The sequence below is a fragment of the Schistocerca piceifrons genome, chromosome 4, assembly GCF_021461385.2.
Source record: "Schistocerca piceifrons isolate TAMUIC-IGC-003096 chromosome 4, iqSchPice1.1, whole genome shotgun sequence".
NCBI classification, from domain to species: domain Eukaryota; kingdom Metazoa; phylum Arthropoda; class Insecta; order Orthoptera; family Acrididae; genus Schistocerca; species Schistocerca piceifrons.
Genome location: NC_060141.1, coordinates 608,133,379 through 608,155,554, shown reverse-complemented (window position 1 = coordinate 608,155,554; position 22,176 = coordinate 608,133,379). Strand labels below are relative to the sequence as shown.

The 22,176-nt window shown below is 43.9% G+C and overlaps 1 protein-coding gene across 1 annotated transcript in view; it reads right to left on the bottom strand.

Moving 5' to 3' along the window:
• Nucleotides 1-20,554, bottom strand: part of LOC124796050 (clavesin-1-like) — a 48,366-nt gene extending 27,812 nt beyond the window's left edge. Inside the window, exon 1 of the mRNA XM_047260136.1 lies at nucleotides 20,479-20,554. The gene's annotated coding sequence lies outside the window, so the exon portion shown is untranslated. The remainder of the gene's footprint in view (nucleotides 1-20,478) is intronic.
• Nucleotides 20,555-22,176: the final 1,622 nt, after the last annotated feature.

Here is a 22,176-nt window from a genome sequence, read left to right as displayed (position 1 = left end):
TTCAGATATCTTTTATGAACCGTTTAGCAATTTGTTCTGACCAATCTGAAATCCCTTGTCAGTAGCACTCAACACTTCATGCGTATAAAGAGCTAGCTGTGTTTCACAAGAACGGTGCTTTCTAATCCCATGTTGACTGTGTGTCAACAGACAGTTTTCTTCGAGATAATTCATAATGTTCGAACACAATATTTGTTCCAAAATCCTGTTGCATATCGACGTTAATGATATGGGCCCGTAATTAAGTTCATTACTCCTACTACCTTTCTTGAATATTGGTGTGACCTGTGCAACTTTCCACTCTTTGTGTGTGTGTGAATTCGTAAGGGACCGAACTGCTGAGGTCATTGGTCCCTAAACTTACACACTTAGTAAACTAATTTAAATCAACTTACGCTAAGGACAACACACACATCCGTGCCCGAGGGAGCACTCGAACCTCCAGCGGGAGGAGCCGCGTAATCCGTGACACGGCGCCTCAAACAGTGCGGCCACTCCACGCGACCCAGTCTTTGGGTACGGATCTTCTGTTGAGCAAACCGTTGTATATGATCGTTAAGTATGGAGCTAATGCATCAGCATACTCTGAAAGTTACCTAATTGGTATACACTCTGGATCAGAAGACTTGCTGTTATTAAGTGACTTTAGTTGCGTCACTACTCCGAGGATATTTACTTCTACTGTTACTCATGTTGGAAGCTTTTCTTGATTCTAATTCTGGAATATTTACTTCATCTTCTTTCGTGAAGGCATTTCGGAAGCCTGTGCTTAGTATCTTCTTTGCTATCACGCAGAGAAGGCGTAGATTGTTTCTTGCCGCTAATATACTTCACATATCACCAGAATCTCTTTGGATTATCTGCCAGGTTTCCACACAAATTTTCGTTGTGGAAACTGTTATAAGCATCTCACATTGTATTCCGCATTAAATTTCGAGCTTCTGTAAAATATAGCTTATCTTTGAGATAATGCGTCTGTTTAAATTTTGCATGTTTGTTTCGTTGTTTCTGCAACGGTGTTCTCTCCCGTTTTGTGTACCAAGGAGGATCAGCTCCGTCGTTTGTTAATTTATATGCTATAATTTTCTCAACTGCTGCCGATACTATTTTTTGAATTCAAGCCACATCTGGTCTACACTTATGTTATTAATTTGGAAGGAGTGGAGATTGTCTCTCAGGAAAGCGCCGAGGGAATTTTTATCTACTTTTTTTGTGGTACAACATGCAATGTGTCGTTTTCATGAGCAATAAAAAGGGCGGAAGTGATGTTTACGTTGACCACTATTCCAAATTTCTGTACAATTTCCGGAACTCTCGGAACCGAGGTGACGCAAAACATTTTACGATGTGTGCATTATATCTTGAACTAGATGTTACTTTATAGTATTTGCGTCATGCCACTCACTCTATTTTCGTAGCTATGCCATGTTCATTAGTGCTCTATCTAACAATAATTGTTCTAGTGAAATATAAATCAGGATCCTGAATCTTGTTTTTTCAAAAAGCCGGATCCAAAGATAGTTACCCGAATACTCCCGTCTTGCCACGATAAATTATCGCGCTATTGTTGTTAGTTTTCCGCTTTCAGTTTCCATCCTATGTAACTCTCATAATGGCAAATAAAAACAGCTACAAGTTAAGTCACTAAAAGAACAGAAATATGAACCTATTTCATGGAGTCGCTGCTCCTCTGTAACATGTATTGTTTTTAGTGATGGACGAAGAAACTTGGCAGAATATAACATATTCTCGTGTGCCGTTGATTGGGTAGATAATAAAAAAATCAAATCGTACTCCTTGACATCAATCTGAAGAGGGGGGAGGGGGGGGGGATTACGCAATGCTGGTGAGTGAGTGACCTCAACTCTATGGCTGGTTTGGTCAGCAATGTGCCTTACAATAGGTAGAATGACCTTGCTTGGTTCCCCCTTTCCACTCACAAACTAGCTATAGGAGCACCCACTGTTTAAGATGTAACCCTAATGTGGTGCAGCTTGATATCTTTCACTTGACAAAATTATAGCCCGAGTGGAAAGGAGCGATAAGTGGCAGAAAAACAGCTGTGATCAATTGAACGTTGAAGTCCAAACTTTTGGACTCTTCCTCCGCCATACACTTAGCTGTAGATCCTCAAATCCCAGTTCCCTTTGTGAAATTTGGCATAATTTCATAACGAAATCGAAAAGTAATCTTTACATTAATTAGTACTATCAAAACTGCCAGGATATAAAACAGTGTACGAATTTAATCAGCAATAATTCCATGATACAGTGAGTTCTTAATTGGAAGTTATACAGAAAACTTCGATTTCTTTACTTGATCGCAACATTTCTTCCAGCATCGGCTAGTTAACCATGAAGTACTGATGTGCTGCTCGAAGTATTAGTCATAGCGTTGCAGTGTGTGATACATTTACCATCATTAGGCAGTTATCGCCTCCACCGTACCGCAGTTATTGGTTGGTGAATGTAAGAAATGTAGCTTGGAAGACACCAGGGTAAACTTGGCCATGCCTGTATCCATTTCCTGGAATGCCATTAAGCTGTGTCGAAGCCTCCGCAACAAATAATTTAGCTGACCAAAGTTGTCGAGCAGGCCGGTGTGGCCGAGCGGTTCTAGGCGCTTCAGTCTTGAACCGCGCGACCGCTACGGTTGCAGGTTCGAATCCTGCCTCAGGCATGGATGTGTGTGATGTCCTTAGGATAGTTAGATTTAAGTAGTTATAAGTTCTAGGGGACTGATGACTTCAGATGTTAAGTGCCATAGTGCTCAGAGCCATTTGAACCATTTGAAAGTTGTCGAGGGAGCTACACCAAACGGACTGCGACTGCTATTATCGCCTGTGAGATACGTGACTTGGAAGCCAGTCTCAAGACAAGGAAATATTCAAGTAGCTATCATGCAAGAAGCAAATGTAGGGTCGCCTTTAGAGCCGATAACGTGATAGTCCTGGGAGAGAACCGACAGTGCGAGCAACCAAATCATATCATACACAACAGATGTTGGTGAATGATGAATGCGATCTCGAAGTTGATAAAAAATAATACATTAGGGCTCGTTCGCACTGCAAGTTGAAAAATTCTACATAAATATTGGAAGACGCTTTTCCCACGTCCACAACTAACTTGCTGTGTCCTCGTACGAAGGAGTGATCGAAGACACTTTAAAAGAACTCAGATGTAACGTCCTTGGATGAATATCCACATAACTACATAGAACAGGAATGTCTCTCCTACTTGTATGACGTTGTCCACGATATTCCTACAATACGAACCGTAGAGTCGTAGTAGGCGGCGGCGTGACGACCTGGGTAGTTACTTGGCCTGTACTGCCGGCGTGTTACGGCTGACGCGCTGTTGGTGTAGATCAAGGCAACTGAGATCAGGTCTGCCGACGTCAAGCGCTGGCACGATACTGCTGGTATTGTCAACTAGTTGCTCCAGAACTGGACTGTTGGTGCTACTGGAAGGAGCTGCTGGCAGTGTAGACGCGAGTCGTAGGGCGTAACTGACTTCGCACAGCCCGACGGCGGCCTCAATAAACGGGAGCGGATGGATATGTTCGTAGCGCAGGGAAGGCACGTGACATGGCGTAGGTAAAGAGTGCACTATCGACAGCGATCTCAGCTGCGAAAGGTACGCTGCCTGTCGGCAAGGTTGGCGCCCCCAGACACTGTGGTGGCGACGTGTTACTCCATGGTAAACAGCCCAGGCCGTACAAGAAAATATCACAGTGTTCATGGCAACTGTTGCCGCGCGTACTCCTGGCGTTGCGCCTGCCCGCACAACCGCCTGGTGTGCAGAGAAAATGACTACCAGGCGGATGAAACAACTTACTCAAACCTCATAGATACTATAATGAAATTATAAGCAACCAGTTGCATAAAAGAAATTTAATTTCTTTACCAGTTTCGAGCACCTAGTGCGCTTCTTGATAAGACTGGTACAGGAAAATATACCACAAATAAGTGGAAGTCAGATAAGAATATTAAAATTAGGAATAAAATTTTAAAAAATAATTTAAAAATTTAAAGATAAAAATCGTACATATCTATGCCTGTAGCATTATTTTCGACCTTTAATAATAAAGAGCTTACAGCACAATATCATGGTCCTAAAAATATATGCAAGAGGAATAAGTAATACAATACTAACATCTCGTGGAAATCGGGTATTCTGTCGGATATCAGCGTCTTCCAAACACGATATTTCGACGTCATTACTTGACGTCGAAATATCGTGTTTGGAAGACTCTGATATTCGGCAGAAAACCTGATTTCCACGAGATGTCATCAAATCGCCGGGAAAGTCTAAGATAATACAATACTAAATCGACTAATACAACAACAGCGCTTAGATCCCTACATGTAGTTCACAGTATCTGCATAAAATTAGCATAAAGAAGCGAAACCAAAAGTGCAAACATTACGACAGAACATGAGCCCATCAGCCAATGACATTTTGAAGTTAATATCAGAGAGGGGGTGAAAGTACGATAAAATAATAAAGCAAAGTAACTATAGTTGTCGTAAGGCATAAGCAAAATTGTATGTGGATATAAGCGGCGTAGTAAGTAATATTAAAAAAACCTATTGCTAATAAAATAAGTTAATATCGACAACAAGTGAAGCTGTGGATGGCAAATTTGGGACATAATCTCTATACAGCTGCAGCGAGGTCAGTAGCATGCTTGTTGAGAATCTGTCAACAAAATCAGGAACTGAAGCACATCAAGGGACTGGAATATGTGACTGGAGTAAGCGGAGAGTCTGTTCTCAACCATTAGCTAAAATTAAGAATCAGAAAGTGACTGTACAGGGAACGAAGCGAGGGCACATTTATAAAATAAAGGAACAACTACCTCTGGAATATATCCTGGTCGCAAGTAGTTACGTGAAACAATTGTATCTAGTGGCTTTAATATCATTTGTTTGGTGCTGTAAGTCTTAAAATACGTCGGTGTAGGGGTGTCAAGATCGTGGGCATATACCATGCTGCCACGGGTGTTTTACTAATATATCAGTGGATCATAAAATATGAAGGAAAAATACAGTGGGCAACACATATCTCATAATCATCTAATGATAAGATCATCATTTAAAACCAAACAGAAATGTCTGTGAACATATCAGTAGTACCTGGACGCAATGAAATTTCCTATACGGCCAGCAACCTGTTACATACATGATGCCGCTCTACTGCAGTACATCAGTCGTCCGATGCGACGCGCTACTTTATGCTATTAGTGCCACGGTGTTGCAGAGTTGTACAGCTAACGGCGGCAGATTTCTTCCTCTAAAGACTAGGGATGACGAGGTCCAGGAAATAAAGCTGAGAGTCACTTAGTGCATTCCGAGGTACAATAACAGGAAAACAAACAGGGAAACTCCGCAACGAGCGAACGTCATGAATAAGGGCGCACGCTCCGTCCCAGTGATTGTCACAGCTAATGGTTCCAAATCTTTATGCAGCACTACTTCAGAGTCTATTCGCCGATGAAACACAAAGTAGAGAGGACAACGGTTTATTGGGAGGACTCGAATTTTATACTCGATGTACTAGTGTTTGAGAAAATGAAGTCCTTGTGAAATCAAGTAAATGCTGCCCTCGAATACAGCAATTCTTGGACATCGTATTGTCTGGAGTTCTGGGTCGATGACAGGCGAAGAGTAGCAGCTCCCGTTAAGGAAAATAAAAATGACACTGTGGAACATATTAACACGAGCTTCTGATGAACTCTTAAACAGGTACAGTCACTCGACTTTACAGACACGATGAAGGAGAAAATATCTTAATCATACGTATGTCGGTGAAGGTTTGTTTTCATGTTATATTTTCTACAGCTCTTCATAATACACTAATCGTGGGAAATACTCAGAACCAGAAAATACAGTTTTACCCTTTGAAACACCTTATTACTTAGCTGTGCAAAATGTCCAGTTGCACTTCAACAGTTGCAGAATAGTTCACGTCAGTTCATATGGGCTGACTGGAAATTTACTATCTGATCCTGTGTGAAAAATGCTCCATCCCTGAACAGAGTATCCCCAATAAACCAAGGCTTGATACATTGTTGAATAAATCACTTGCATTAGCGTACACATGCAGGAAATTTAGCTGCAGATAGTGTTATGTACGCTGCGAACGGTCAGGAAGCAGAAATTTCCTATGTCTTACTCCTCAAACAGCAATGTGGGTAATATTACTTGTTGCACCTCCTTGCCTTACATCGACATAGATTCTCGTCAACAGCATCAGTATTTACATCCTTTAGTTGCAGCGTCTTAATCGAAGCAATCTTAAACATCCTATGCTTCAGGATGACATGAACTGCTTCAAATGTCCTTTTATCGGTACGTCCCCCTTATGCCAATATCTCCAGATACTAAAGCTGAATGACATAGTCATTACCGTAGTATAACCGATATACACTGGAGTTCTAAAGAAACTGGTAAAGGCATGCTTAGTCAGATACAGAGATATGTAAACAGGCAGAATACGGCGCTGCGGTCGGTAACGCCTATGTAAGGTAAGTGTCTGGCGCAATTGTTAGATAGTTTACTACTGTTACAACGGTGGGTTATTCAAGACACAGTGAATTTCAACGTGGTGTTATAGTCAGCGCACGAACGCTGGGGCACAGCATCTCCGACGTAGCTATGAAGTGGAGATTATCCCGTAGAACGACTTCACGAGTGTACCGTGAATATCAGGAATCAGGTAAAACATCAAATCTCCGACATCGCTGCGGGCGGAAAAATATCATGCATGAACGGGATAAAAAAGGACTGAAGAGAATCGTCCAGCGCTACAGAAGTGCAACCATTAGGCAAACTGCTACAGTTTCAGTCCTTGGCCACCAACTAACCATTCAAGGAAACATCATTGATATGGGGTTTCGGAGCCGAAGACCCACTCGTGTACCATGGATGACTGTACAACACAAGGTTTTAAGTCTATTGGACTGTTGATGACTGGACACATGCTGCCTGGTCGGAAGAGCCTCGTTTCAAATTGTATACCCTGCATGTTAGCGGGGGACTGTTCAAGCTGCTGGAGTCTCTGTAATGGTGTCAGGAGTATGCACGTAAAGTGATATAGGACCCCTGATAACGGCTAGATACGACTCTCACAGATGACACGTATGTAAGCATCCAGTCTCATCTGTTTATCCATTCATGTCCATTGTGCATTCCGATGGGTTTGGGCAATTCCAGCAGGACAGTGCGATACCACACACCTCCAGTAATGCTACATAGTGGCTACAGGAATACTTTTCCGAGTATAAACACTTCCACTGGTCACCAAACTCCACAGACATGAACATTATTGAGCATATCTGGGATACCTTGCTATATGCTGTTCAGAAGAGATCTCCACCCCCTCGTACTTTTACGGATTTATGGACAGCGCTGCACGACTCATGGCGCCACTTCCCTCTAGCACTACTTCAGATATCAATAGAGTCCATGCCACGTCGTGTTGTGCACTTCTGCAAGGTCGTGGGACCCTACAAGGTATTAGGCAGGTGTGACAGTATCTTTGGCTCTTCAGTCTATAAAACGGGAGTCTGCCGACTCTACCGGTGTTAACATTCCAACTACACTGTTACGGCAACGTTGTAAGTCTGAAATGAATCCTAAGCATTACAACCTGATCAGAGGTAGCCATGTGCGTCTGATGAACATTTTATTTCAAAAAGACTTTCGCATGTTGTTCTGGTACGTTCCGCTACTGGTTTCTTATGGCTGACACACTATAAAGAAATGTCCTGTGCTGTATCTGATGTTAACAGGGTGTGTTGTCACCGCCAGACACCACACTTGCTAGGTGGTAGATTAAATCGGCCGCGGTCCATTTAGTACATGTCGGACCCGCGTGTCGCCACTGTGTGATCGCAGACCTAGCGCCACCACAAGGCAGGTCTCGTGATACGAACAAGCACTCGCCCCAGTTGTAAGGACGACCTAGCTAGCGACTAGATGTACGAAGCCTTTCTCTCTCATTAGCCGAGAGACAGAATAGCCTTCAGCTAAGTTAATGGCTACGAACTAGCAAGGCGCCATTAGCCTTACAGTGATTGTAATTAAAGTCTCCTGTGTATCGTCAAGAGCGATGTACCACAATGATTGATTAAAGATAAGTATTAATCCAGCTACGTACTTTTCTTCATAGCATTAATTACGTAGCCTGTTCCAGTACTTCACGCCCGTCTGCGTTAGTCTAGCGTGCATTTTCAGCCATCTCGATCTACAAGGTGTTGGCCCAGCTGCCGACACATCACATGGCGGCGAGTCTACAAAGGATCTTGTGTTTTACTTTGCTCTGATTTATTTGTCATGGCTTCGCCACAATCGCCAGATGTACTGTCCGAATTTTATCGCTTGCAGAATCAGCAGACGCAGGCGTTATTGGATGCCCTTGGACAGCTCGTCCAGGGTCAACGTGCCATTCAAACCGATGCGCCCGCCGCCGCTTCACCGGTACCGCAGCCACAACCTGCCGTTGCACCACCATTTCGAAGTTTTGATGAAACCCACGAGACTTTGCGGGAATGGTCCCGCCAGTTTGCCTTCCACCTCGCCGCCTACAGAATTCAAGGTAATGAGCGGCAGCCGTTTTTGCTTTCTTGTGTCGGTGTGTCCACATACCGTGTGATAGTGAAATTGTTTCCCCGACGCGACGTAGCAACTCTGTCCTACGAGGAAATTTTGTCTGCTTTAGATGCCTATTTCAGAGAAACAGTTAATGTGGTTGCAAAACGGTATACGTTTTTTCGTACAAAACGTACGGCCGGTCAAACTAATAGGGAGTGGGTAGCAACATTGCAAGGACTTACTAGGGACTGTGCCTTTGACTGTGACTGTGGCCTTTCTTATTCAGATACAATGGTACGTGATGCTATTGCACAGAACGTTTCTGATGTTCGCATACGGGAGCAAATTTTGAAACTAGTTAATCCCTCCCTTCAACAAGTGATAGACATATTGGATAGACAAGACACACTTGACTGTGCTCAGGAATCTTTTGAAACTTCGCCAGCAGTGTGTAACATTAACCGGCCCGCCGGCGAGCTGCGCGGCCCGGTCAGCTGCCTTCGCGCAAACAAACGCAGCTGCCGCCGCGCTCTAAGCCACGTGTGCCGCGCCAGCCCACAACTGCAGTGAAGTCATGCCCGCGGTGTGCTACTAGACATTCGCGTGAACATTGTCCGTCACGCCAAGCTATTTGCTTTTTCTGTAATAGGAAAGGACATGTTCAAAGTGTTTGCCAGAAAAAGGTCCGATCAGACAATAACAATCATTCCAGGCCCTTTGCCTCGCGCCGGAAGCGACCCAAGGACACTCAGGATCGTGGACTTTCGCCCATGGACATTCATGTAGTTAATTCCGATTCGTCCAGTGCCACTTTCTCTAACAGTGACTGTGTTCGTCCCACAAAAACTGTGCGTCGACGTCGCCGGAAATCACGTCAATTAGCAAGTGATTCTGTACCAGTGTCTGTTCCAATTGCACAAAACAGTCGCTCTTGTCGTCAGCAGGACAATAAACTTTTTGTGGACTTAGACTTTGAAGGCAAAGTGATACCATTCCAGCTCGATACCGGAGCTGCAGTTTCATTGCTCAATCACGACACGTACAAACAACTGGGCGCACCTCCGTTGCGTGCCGCAAATGTTCAGTTAAAAAGTTATTCCGGACAGACAATTCCTGTGTTAGGACAGTGCACTCTTCTTGCAACATATAAAGGACAACCAAAACTTGTGTCATTTTACATTCTTCGTTCTTCTACTGCAGTGAACTTGTTTGGCTTAGATTTATTTCAGTTGTTTAATTTGTCTATTGTAAATCAGGTGCTATCAGTGAATCAAACTGTACCTACGGACAGTGTTTCTCGCTTATGTGACGAATTTGCAGACATTTTTGCACCGGCCTTAGGTTGCGCTAAAAACTATGAAGCACATTTGGAGCTGAAGGTCAACGCGCAACCGAAATTTTTCAGAGCGCGCAATGTTCCTCACGCATTGCGTCAGGAGGTCGCAAGAACATTGAACAATGTAGAATCACAAGGTGTGAGTGAATGTGCGCAATGCCTCTTCTCTTTCAGCTCCGCTTCATCGCGTACGCCGTGCCGGTGTTCCGTTTCTCTGGACGACGGAATGCGAACGCGCTGTTCGCCAGTTGAAATCGGCGTTGCTTTCTAATACTTGCCTCACGCCTTTCGATCCCCAGAAACCCCTTTTGTTGATGGTTGATGCATCGGATTTCGGGATCGGTGCTGTGCTTGCGCACAAAGTTGGCTCGCATGATCGCCCTCTTGCCTTTGCGTCCGAATTGCTCTCGTCTGCGCAAAGAAATTACTCCCAGATAGAGAAAGAAGCTTTGGCTCTCGTGTTTGGTGTTACTAAGTTCCATGATTTCTTGTATGGTCGTCACTTTACCATCATCACAGACCACAAACCTTTGACATCCCTTTTTCATCCGACCAAGCCTGTGCCTCCGCGTACAGCGCAGAAATTCATTCGCTGGTCTATTTTCCTCTCGCAGTACCGCTACGATATCTTATATCGGTCCACTGCTAAGCACGGAAACGCCGATGCGTTGTTCCGTTTGCCTGTTGCTGAGGATAAAGCATTCGATTCTTCCGAACTTGCTTGCATGTTCATTGATTCGGAAACCGATGAAGTGGTCGAATCGTTTCCGATCGATTTTCGTCGTGTAGCTACAGCCACAGCTGCTGACCCTGTCCTTGCTACTGTTTTACGTTTTGTTGCTACGCAATGGCCTTTGTCAAAGTCTCGGATTGCGGATCCGTTGGTTCGCCCATTTTTTGCTCACAAGGAGAGACTTTTTGTTCGACGTGGTGTTTTGTTGTTGCGTTCTGATAATGATCAGTCCCGAGTCGTGGTCCCACGTTCGTTACAGTCCTCTGTCTTACGGCTTCTCCACCAAGGACATTGGGGTATAGTGCGAACGAAACAACTTGCTTGTCAGCACTGTACTTGGTTCGGAATCGATGCTGCGATTACGAATATGTGTTCTTCTTGCATGGCGTGTGCCGAACAACAATCCGCACCGCCGCGGAAAGTCTTTGCATGGCCAAAAGCCACTTCCCCTTGGCAACGCTTGCACATTGATTTTGCTGGTCCCTTCTGGAATGCTCGATGGTTGGTTCTGGTCGACGCCTTCAGTAATTTTCCTTTTGTTGTCCGGATGTCTTCCACGACGTCCTCCGCCACCGTCCAAGCGTTGTCTGCTATCTTTTGCATTGAAGGTCTTCCGCAGACTATTGTTTCCGACAATGGCCCACAATTCATGTCCGCAGAATTTCAGTCATTCTGCCAGGCCAATGGTATTCAACATCTGACATCCGCGCCGTTTTCGCCTCAGTCAAACGGTGCCGCTGAACGATTGGTCCGGACTTTCAAGTCACAGATGTTGAAATTGAAAGAGTCGCATTCTCGGGAGGACGCATTGTTGCTCTTTTTGTCTTCGTATCGCTCTCAGCCCCGAGATGGTCGCTCGCCGGCTGAGTTGCTCCACGGTCGTCCTCATCGCACCTTGATGTCTTTGCTGCATTCGCCGCATCAGGTTCCTGTGCAGCGGCAGACTCCGGCTTTTGCTCCAGGCGACGTTGTATTTTATCGCAACTATTGAGGTTCACGGCGTTGGCTCGCAGGGCGCATTCTTCGCTGCCTCGGCCGCGCGATGTATTTGGTTTTGGGGGCCTCTGGTGAGGTGCGTCGGCATCTCAATCAGCTGCGCCTCTGTCGTCGCACGGGTTCTGCCGCTTCCCGTCTGCTTTCAGCGACGGTGCCGTCCGGTCAGCGCCCTCGGGACCCATCTACTGGCTCGCCTCATCCCCAGGTGTTACCGACGATGCCTTCAATTTTGCCCCATGGCGACGCGCCGCCGCAGCAGCCGCCGCCGCCGCCGCCGCCGCCGCCGCCGCCTGTTCTCCCGCCGGCGCTGCCCGCATTCGACGCTTCGCTGCAGCCGCCAAGCGCCTCCCAGGGTCACGCGCCGCCGATCGCTTCCCGTGACAAGCTGTCCTCCGCCATGGCACTCCCGCCCGCTCCGGACCACATGACGTCATCGCGCGTCGGCTACCCCGACGCAATGGAGGTCGATCCTTCGGCCCCTCCTGTTTCTGTACGGGCGCATACACCGCATGTTGACGTGCACCCTGGACTAGGTTTTCAGGCGTTTCCTAGCTCCCCTCGGACCGAATGGCCGGGTGCGGGTGGCACAGCCTCGCCTGTTGTTAGGCTACCCACCTCATCGCATACGTCAACATGGGGTCCTCCCCACGGCGGGCGGAAGCCTTATCTCACGACCGTTCGCCGATTTGCGGGGGAGGAATGTGGTGTCACCGCCAGACACCACACTTGCTAGGTGGTAGATTAAATCGGCCGCGGTCCATTTAGTACATGTCGGACCCGCGTGTCGCCACTGTGTGATCGCAGACCTAGCGCCACCACAAGGCAGGTCTCGTGATACGAACAAGCACTCGCCCCAGTTGTACGGACGACCTAGCTAGCGACTAGATGTACGAAGCCTTTCTCTCTCATTAGCCGAGAGACAGAATAGCCTTCAGCTAAGTTAATGGCTACGAACTAGCAAGGCGCCATTAGCCTTACAGTGATTGTAATTAAAGTCTCCTGTGTATCGTCAAGAGCGATGTACCACAATGATTGATTAAAGATAAGTATTAATCCAGCTACGTACTTTTCTTCATAGCATTAATTACGTAGCCTGTTCCAGTACTTCACGCCCGTCTGCGTTAGTCTAGCGTGCATTTTCAGTCATCTCGATCTACAAGGTGTTGGCCCAGCTGCCGACACATCACAGGGCACCTTGTTCATCAACAAAAATTTGCCTGAAACTCTTCAAAAGTCTACTTTTGAACTTGTATTACTAAATAGACTCATGTGAGATTTTTCGGGAGGACTGGATTATATAGATAACTGTGCAAGTTCTATCACACAGAAAACAACCAAGGTCTAACTCTTTCGGTAGCTGTCTTTTCATGCATTGCCACATTTTAGAATGAATAATCAAATTAAGTTATGATGCAGCACGTAAACGGCATATTTTCGTAACACACTACGAGAACTTTTGCTATTTTTACATTCATCACAACATGACAAAAGAATCAAAACGTTAGATAACATTACTGAGAGACAACGATGAGACAGATAGATAAAATTAGTAAGAAACAGTCCCGATCGCACAATCATTTTTTAAAAAAAGTGACCGACTTCGGTCTGTAGCAGTAGACCATCTTCAGATAATGCACTGTAAAGATAAATACTGGCACTGCTGATTTACATAGGGTAGAATGAAAATATTAAGAAGAATATATGTTAAAATGATATATCGTTACCCATCCGGCAGATGACGACGACATTTGGAACAGCTGTGCTGACCCCATACGCAAAACTGCTGCTAATGGCTGAATAGTCACACGTTAAATAGAGGGAAAGAGGGCGAACGTGAGCAGCAAGAAGTCAGTGTCAGCAAATGGGAAGCGATTTACATGTAGTATGATAAGATTTAAACATCCATTTTTAAAAATGTACGTAAATTCAATTCTAAACAGCTAGAAAACGGGAATTACTGTACAACACCCTATAGTATCCTAGAGGTTAAAACCAGTTTAATAACATTAAATAATAAGCCATTGTGATAGGCTAAACCGTAATCCAGAACGCTGTCTGGAGCAATAACATTACGAAGACGCTGTTTCCGTAGCAACTGCTATTAAGTCATCAATTATAGACTCATAACAGATTAAAATAAAAGAAGCACCTACGTAACCATTAAATACACCAGTATTAACATTAGCATAATCGCTTTATTATAATACATCAGAGTAATAAGGCAAACTAGAAGCTGTTTGTTACATGAAAGCTATCTTGTGGCATCGGTTAGAGTGCCTAACGAAGCCTTTTCCATGGAGACATCGTCGTACAAATGACTATCTTGTGCCAAAGATGTATTCAATGGAAGCCGCGTGTTGCCTCGACGACAGTGGTCCATAGTCATCGTCGAAGAAGAAAGAGAATAGTGTCGCATACGGAAGTGGTGCCAATGTGCTGAAATTTTGTAGCCAATAGCAAGACGTTGGTCAATGTTTCCAACGAAAAGACAAGTTGATTAAATCTAACCTGGAGCCGAAATTGGAAGTCACAGAAGTCGAAGTATAAAATTGCGCTAGAAACATATAAACAGTCACCTAAAAATAGAATATAAAGTTATAATCATTATTTGATATAGTGATAATTTTAAGAAAACCTGTGTCTTGCACAGAAGAGATAATTACTTCTAAAATAACGAGATACTTTTGTCAGATTTGTTGTCATTTTACCATGAAAAGATGAAAATCGGCTATGTTATGCAAATAAGATTTCTAGTTATACCTAATCTCGCGTTTCTTTTTCTCTTTTAAGGAATGCGTTTTAGCAGTTTACAGTTAACTTTATCCTCTTGGCGCTATTTAACGCGTGGCGGGTCAGCTATCAGCAGCAGTTTTGCGACTGGCGTCAGTACAGCTCTTCCAAGTCTCATCATTGTCAGCGGTTTTATGACTTACCTACGTAAATCAGCACTTTGAATTTTTATCTGTACAGTGCATTATCTGAAGATGGCCTGCTGTTAGAGTCCGAAACCAGTCGCAGTTTAAATAAATGACTGTGCGATCGAGATCGTGTTTTACTTATTTTACACGACCAAAGACGGTGCTCGAACAAAAAGATATGAAATATAGCCAAACACGATGGTACAAGAGAGAGATGAAAAGTCAGTATCTCAAAAATAAAATCGAGCAGACTGGAAAGAAATTATTTGTTATAATCAAAATAATTTCGCGTACAAAACACATGCAGGCTGTTTATCACAATGTGCAAGTATAGTTGCCGATCTCTGACTATGAATGAAAATTCTACCTTTAGAACGAAATAAATGTGTATCATTTCTCTAAAGATGCAAGATTTAGAGTACAAAATACACTTGGCACTAGCCGGCCGGTGTGGCCGAGCGTTTGTAGGCGCTTCAGTCAGGAACTGTGCGACCGCTACGGTCGCAGGTTCGAATCCTGCCTTGGGCATGGATGTGTGTGTGTCCTTAGGTTAGTTAAGTTTATGTAGTTCTAAGTTCTAGGCGACTGATGACCTCAGCAGTTAAGTCCCATAGCGCTCAGAGCCATTTGAACCATTTGAAACACTTGGCACTCCTGCCATAATTTAATTGTTGCATAAGATTAATCAAGATGTACATATAGCGTTTATCTTGGCACTTGGTAAAACTAATAGGTTAGGCAACACTTGGTAATGACCAAAGTTACTTATTGTGCTACAGTTTGCAAGTACAATGGGCATACAGTTTCATATTTCTACATCTAAATTATCTGCATAATTTACCAAAATTCATGCAGCTCACCTATTGGCACCACTGAAGTGAATTAAGGGTTAGGAGAACACCATAGTTAGATTTTTGTAGCATGCATCAAATTCATCTAAGTACGTAAAAATTTGTTCTATTGCACTGCAAAACACACATAGGCACTACGGCTGACTTAAACTAAATCTTAAAGTGCACTTGCCGCCGAGAATTACGCAAGTAAACAATGTAATTCCTATATCTAGGTTCGTTAAACACTACAATGAATGGTAGGTTATTAACTTCATACTGCAGTTCGGTTTGTTATCTTCTACCGTTACACATCGGAAACTTGGGGCAAACTGTATTCCTTTCACTGCCTCTGGAAGTATTACTCGTAGAATGTTGTTGCCTCATATAAGTAACCTTGCAGGTTACATTACCTCTGTAATATATAAAAATGATTGTTGCACCATCAAACGTAAGCATTACAGAGCGAGAAGAAATTCGGTGTGGTCTGTTAGTCAGCGGGATGAAGTCACTTGCTGGGCTTGTCAGCTACTAAGAGAGGTGTCAGCTCCTGGGGAAATCTGTATTCCTTTCATTCACTCTTTGATGTTGTTGCATCATTAAAGTAAGCATTACAGAGAGACAGAGAGGAAATTTACTGTGGTGTATAAATCAGAGAGATGACGTTAGCAGCTGGGGACGTCAGTTACAGGGAGAGGTGTCAGTTACCGAGAAAAAGTGTGTTTCTTTCATTCTGTTTGTAATACATTATAATGTTGCGTTCTCATTTAAGTATACATTTAAGGCGTTACATAAGGAGAAAAAATTTACCGTTGTGTATACAATATCAGAAAGACGATATGGTTGACTGTTGATGTCAGCTGCTTGGGGAGGTATAGGCAGTCCCATTGTAATGTATTATAATATTGTTGTTGCTTTGTTACAGTAAGCATCATAGAGAGAGAGGAAATTTACTGTGATATATCAGTGTATAAATCAAATAGATGAAATTCACTATCTATGATGATGAGGTCCAAGTGGAAATACTGTACGTAATTTTTTGATTTTGTGCACACACATGTGACATGAAAATTAATGACGAGGCAGTACAGCATTTGCAGATGAGAAACGGTATGCGTTTTGTGCATGTGTACACGTGTGTGTGTGTGTGTGTGTGTGTGTGTGTGTGTGTGTGTGTGTGTGTGTGTGTGCTGTTCATAAGCAGACCACACATAACATAAATTATGCTGGTTATTTTAGTTTTTTGGTATTGTATTACTGATTTTGGAGCACATCACCGTATGGTAGTGATAAGGTAAGAAGTGAGCAGGTTTCTCCGCAAAATATAGAAGAGAGGGATATATGGAAAACACTCACAAGGAGGAGGGACTTCGATGAAAGTAAAGGAAGATAGAAATTGGGATAAATCCCGCAAATAACTGAGAATGTAGGTTGCAGGCGCTACCAAAAAAATACTGCTTTCCGTGAGCGTTTCTACGTCGTAGAATCTATGAGTTAAGCCGATTTCTCGAGATTGAATTGTGTAGTGGTGTCCGTTTGTGGACCATGCGTATGTAAAGTGCGGAGCACTATTAAGCAGCAGTGTTGCAGTTTCACTAGCAAGTATTTGGGCCCCTCACAGCTGCAGAGATCGAGTACGAGCATGATTCAGTGAATGGCACGTCACACACGTATTTCAGGTGCTCTAAAATAGGCTACTCCAAAACAATCATGGTGCCTGCATTCATCATCGTGTGGAACTGTACGCTTTCGTAAGTATTCCGGCTACTGTTAATTCCTTCACTCCTTTCAGCATCTTATATTTCTTGTGCCTTTGTCCCAAATCGGTGTAGAGTCAGCGTGATTATCTTCGGATTTTGTGGACGGATGCACTTCCTGTCGCCACCCCGTTACACTCCCGTGACGTAATACTGCTACTACCGCTGTTTGCATGTCGTGGTCGAAAGTTTTCTAAATGCTTGTGAATCGTGTAACGGAGACGTGAGTTGGATACTAATGCTGCTTTCACCGAGTGGGATGTGGGAAACCGCCTAAAAGTCACATCGGGGCTGGCAGGAAGAATGTGGTAGATTCGATCCGGGGTCAGTACACCTCCCCGTCCCGGAAGTGGCGCTTTAACACGCACGGCTGACTGCGCGGGTTGGCGTTTGTCCATCCTTTGCTGAAACTTCCAATCACTTTCCCATAGAACGATGCTATCAAATTTGTCTATTGGCAACTATTTATGGAGACAGAACGAGAGAGACGTTTCCCCCTCTCCCCCCCCCCCCCCCCACAGGATATCATTGCGTAGGAATGGGCAAAGAAACAGGTCGTCCAATTTTCAGTCATCATCCCCACAATTATGTCAAGCGGTTAGGGGCAACACAAACTTTTAGGGCTCTATTTGTTTGTTCTTTTTTTGTTTCTGACTCATTCACTTTTTCTTTATTACTATAATATATACTATATGATCACTTGTTCAACATATCTCACACACTGCATTTGAATATGGCCTCTGTAACCTGAAACCGGTTGAGATTGCATCATAAAAAAGTAACTGGATCAAAAATAAAAAGTAATGTCTTACAATAAGTTAATCACCGTTCCCGCAAACGGAATGTCGTTTTTTCCCAAAAACATAAATCGGGACTGGGCTTTAAACGTCGTTCTCCCAGTGTCTTAAGCGTTGCGCCGTCTCGATCTATATTTTTATAATTTTTCGAAATGTGGTTTGATAATTCTAAAGACTCATTGATGAACATATGACCGTTACTTAGCTTATGTTTCTGTCACAGAGGGTACTTTATTGTGTCGGCAACATTCAACAATTCTGCCACAAAGTTCACTTTGATAGTGGCGACACTATTCACTACAATTATTGCAGTTCCCAAAACTTTTCTAGGACTACGTTAACTACTTCACCTACCATTGGTCCTGTTTACAAGAGGTAGGCCACGTGAAGTTAACATCCATAGAGAGTTTAGAGAGATAGAAATACATCGAGCTTCAGTTCGTGTGTAATGGAAGGGTGCGAGCGACAATGCAAGGGGAGAGAGGACACAATATATTCAAAGTTTTACGCAAACACTTTGTTCCTCGTAGTACTACAATCAAAGTGTTTCCTATAGTTGGAGAGGGGAGGGGTCGTCGTAGAAATAATAAAAAAAACCATGAGATATACAGGGTTATTACAAATGATTGAAACGATTTCACAGCTCTACAATAACTTTATTATTTGAGATATTTTCACAATGCTTTGCACACACATACAAAAACTCAAAAAGTTTTTTTAGGCATTCACAAATGTTCGATATGTGCCCCTTTAGTGATTCGGCAGACATCAAGCCGATAATCAAGTTCCTCCCACACTCGGCGCAGCATGTCCCCATCAATGAGTTCGAAAGCATCGTTGATGCGAGCTCGCAGTTCTGGCACGTTTCTTGGTAGAGGAGGTTTAAACACTGAATCTTTCACATAACCCCACAGAAAGAAATCGCATGGGGTTAAGTCGGGAGAGCGTGGAGGCCATGACATAAATTCCTGATCATGATCTCCACCACGACCGATCCATCGGTTTTCCAATCTCCTGTTTAAGAAATGCCGAACATCATGATTGAAGTGCGGTGGAGCACCATCCTGTTGAAAGATGATGTCGACGCTGTCGGTCTCCAGTTGTGGCATGAGCAAATTTTCCAGCATGTCCAGATATACGTGTCCTGTAACGTTTTTTACGCAGAAGAAAAAGGGACCGTAAATTTTAAACCGTGAGATTGCACAAAACACGTTAACTTTCGGTGAGTTGCGAATTTGCTGCACGAATGCGTGAGGATTCTCTACCACCCAGATTCGCACATTGTGTCTGTTCACTTCACCATTAAGAAAAAATGTTGCTTCATCACTGTAAACAAGTTTCGCACTGAACGCATCCTCTTCCATGAGCTGTTGCAACCGCGCCGAAATTTCAAAGCGATTGACTTTGTCATCGGGTGTCAGGGCTTCTAGCAATTGTAAACGGTAAGGCTTCTGCTTTAGTCTTTTCCGTAAGATTTTCCAAACCGTCGGCTGTGGTACGTTTAGCCCCCTGCTTGTTTTATTCGTCGACTTCCGCGGGCTACGCGTGAAACTTTCCCGCACGCGTTCAACCGTTTCTTCGCTCACTGCAGGCCGACCTGTTGATTTCCCATTACAGAGGCATCCAGAAGCTTTAAACTGCGCATGCCATCGCCGATGGGCGTTAGCAGTTGGTGGATCTTTGTTGAACTTTGTCCTGAAGTGTCGTTGCACTGTTATGACTGACTGATGTGAGTGCATTTCAAGCACGACATACGCTTTCTCGGCTCCTGTCTCCATTTTGTCTCACTGCGCTCTCGAGCGCTCTGGCGGCAGAAACCTGAAGTGCGGCTTCAGCCGAACAAATAAAGTTTTCTACGTATCTGTAGTGTGTCGTGACCATATGTCAATGAATGGAGCTACAGTGAATTTATGAAATCGCTTCAATCATTCGTAATAGCCCTGTACATATACGAGTAGACCGATAGAGAAATCTCTTTCCATCCCTTACATCTTGCAACATGTTACATGTTTTTACTCAAACTGCATGATATCTGGAACAAGAGGGCCTATTAGTATAGCAGTTTACTTATCCTCTTAAACAACTCTTATAATGTTAAACCTGGAATAAGTGACAATGATTTGGTAATCAGGAGGCGCTTAACGTATTATGCGATGCGTTCTCGCACACTGAATAGTGCGCGTGGAATGTTCAAATGGTTCAAATGGCTCTGAGCACTATGGGACTTAACAGCTGCGGTCATCAGTCCCCTAGAACTTAGAACTACTTAAACCTAACTAACCTAAGGACATCACACACATCCATGCCCGAGGCAGGATTCGAACCTGCGACCGTAGCAGTCGCACGGTTCCGGACTGCGCGCCTAGAGCCGCTAGACCACCGCGGCCGGCTGGAATGTTCAGTCGGTTAGCCTAGAGACCGCCTGATACAAATTATACTAAGTTGGTGTCACTGCATTTATAATTTGTAGACGTCGAGTTTTAAAACAAAACACTGCTGAAGGCGCTAGACTCACCGCACTTAGCGTGTTGAGCAGCGGCCTCGCACTTGCTCGCTCCAGGGCCACCAGAGGTAGACTGCAGGCTCTCTGCTAGCAAAGCAAAAGACTGCATTAGCTTACGCCACAGGTCACACGTGATCGCGAAAGCTGCAAATGTTCTTATGGTGCAGGTGGCGCCTGCGTCATCGCACTGGGAGCACGGAGCAAGTGCAGTACCGTAGCATGTCAGGAAAAGAAGTTTTCCAATCTTCTTGCTGTAAAAAGTACAGTATGCAAAGCTACATCAAATCTGAAGGTTAACTTTTCGGTATAATTCCTCTTTTTCGTTTAATATATTGAAAACTACCTCTTTCGGATCTGAGCGTTTCCTTCGAGGTATGATACGTCTCGTTCAATTTTGAGGCACTCGTAATTCGCTCGCAACACTGATTTTCTCTTAGCTTATAGTTCACATCAGAGCTTGATGATGAATACCTTTTTTATACTCCATCGATTAAGAGGGTATGTCAGGTTATTCCAGTGATCGTAACATTGACTCAAATTGAAAGAGAACTTGGTAGTATGAGCCGACTTATCAGTAGCGTGTTACACTCTCTCTGGTTTGGGATACTTGCATCTATTCGATGGGGGTGGGTATCATAAAGCCTGTGCATCCTCCCCTGAGACACTCAACTGTTGTAACTGCTCCCTGACATCCTGAATGAAGATACCGAGGCGGAGTTAATGTCCAAGCTGGTCCTCAAATTTTCTATCGCGGACAGACTGAGGCGGAACGCCTCTACATCCTCCTCGTTTATAAGGGACATTACAGCAGTGATCACACGTGCAGTATGTGTCACTCGCAAGACAGGTGACCTCAAATTGTTCGGGTGTATGTAATTTCTAAGCCATGTGATAGAGATCACTCACCGACACTGTTTGAGCTTCAGTCAAAATACTGTCAATTTTAGTTGCGGTTCTGTTGGTTAAATTTCTAATTGTTTATTGATTACTACTAGTATTGTGCTTAGTTATGAGAGTTAATCAACGTGTGAATGTAAAATAACGTTTTACGTTAAGTTTTTGTACTATACTTTGAGGCAACTGGTCACGTGAAGAATTTCCAAGGAAGACGTGTTTGTTAGTCATTCGTACAGGGGAATTCGTTATAAACTATTTCGTCAGTTAATGGTAGTGGGAAAATGAGATTACGATTTCGGAAAGATAGTTTTGTTAAGAGGGAATTAATTTTATATTTGTGGGTTTTCTAAACCTATTTAGAGCAATTTACTGTTCTGATTCAGTGACAAATTTTGATTCGGTCGGTATATACGTTGGCCGGGGTGGCCGAGCGGCTCTAGGTGCTTCAGTCTGGAACGGCGCGACCGCTACGGTCGCAGGTTCGAATCCTGCCTCCGGCATGGATGTGTGTGATGTCCTTAGGTTAGTTAGGTTTAAGTAGTTCTAAGTTCTAGGGGACTGATAACCCTAGATGTTAAGTGCCATAGTGCTCTGAGCCATTTGAACCATTTTTTCGGTATATACGCGCGGGACTGAGCGGATTGGCTGGTACTTTCCTACTGACTGCAAAGTTTCTCCTCCAATAAGAAATTAACGTATTCGCGCTTTCTTTGGGGAACTAGAAACTTGTTTTGTGTAGAGAGATGAAAGTCGGGGCTTGGATCTCATAGTGATCAGAACTATTGACATGTGCTCTGTTGAAAATTATTAATA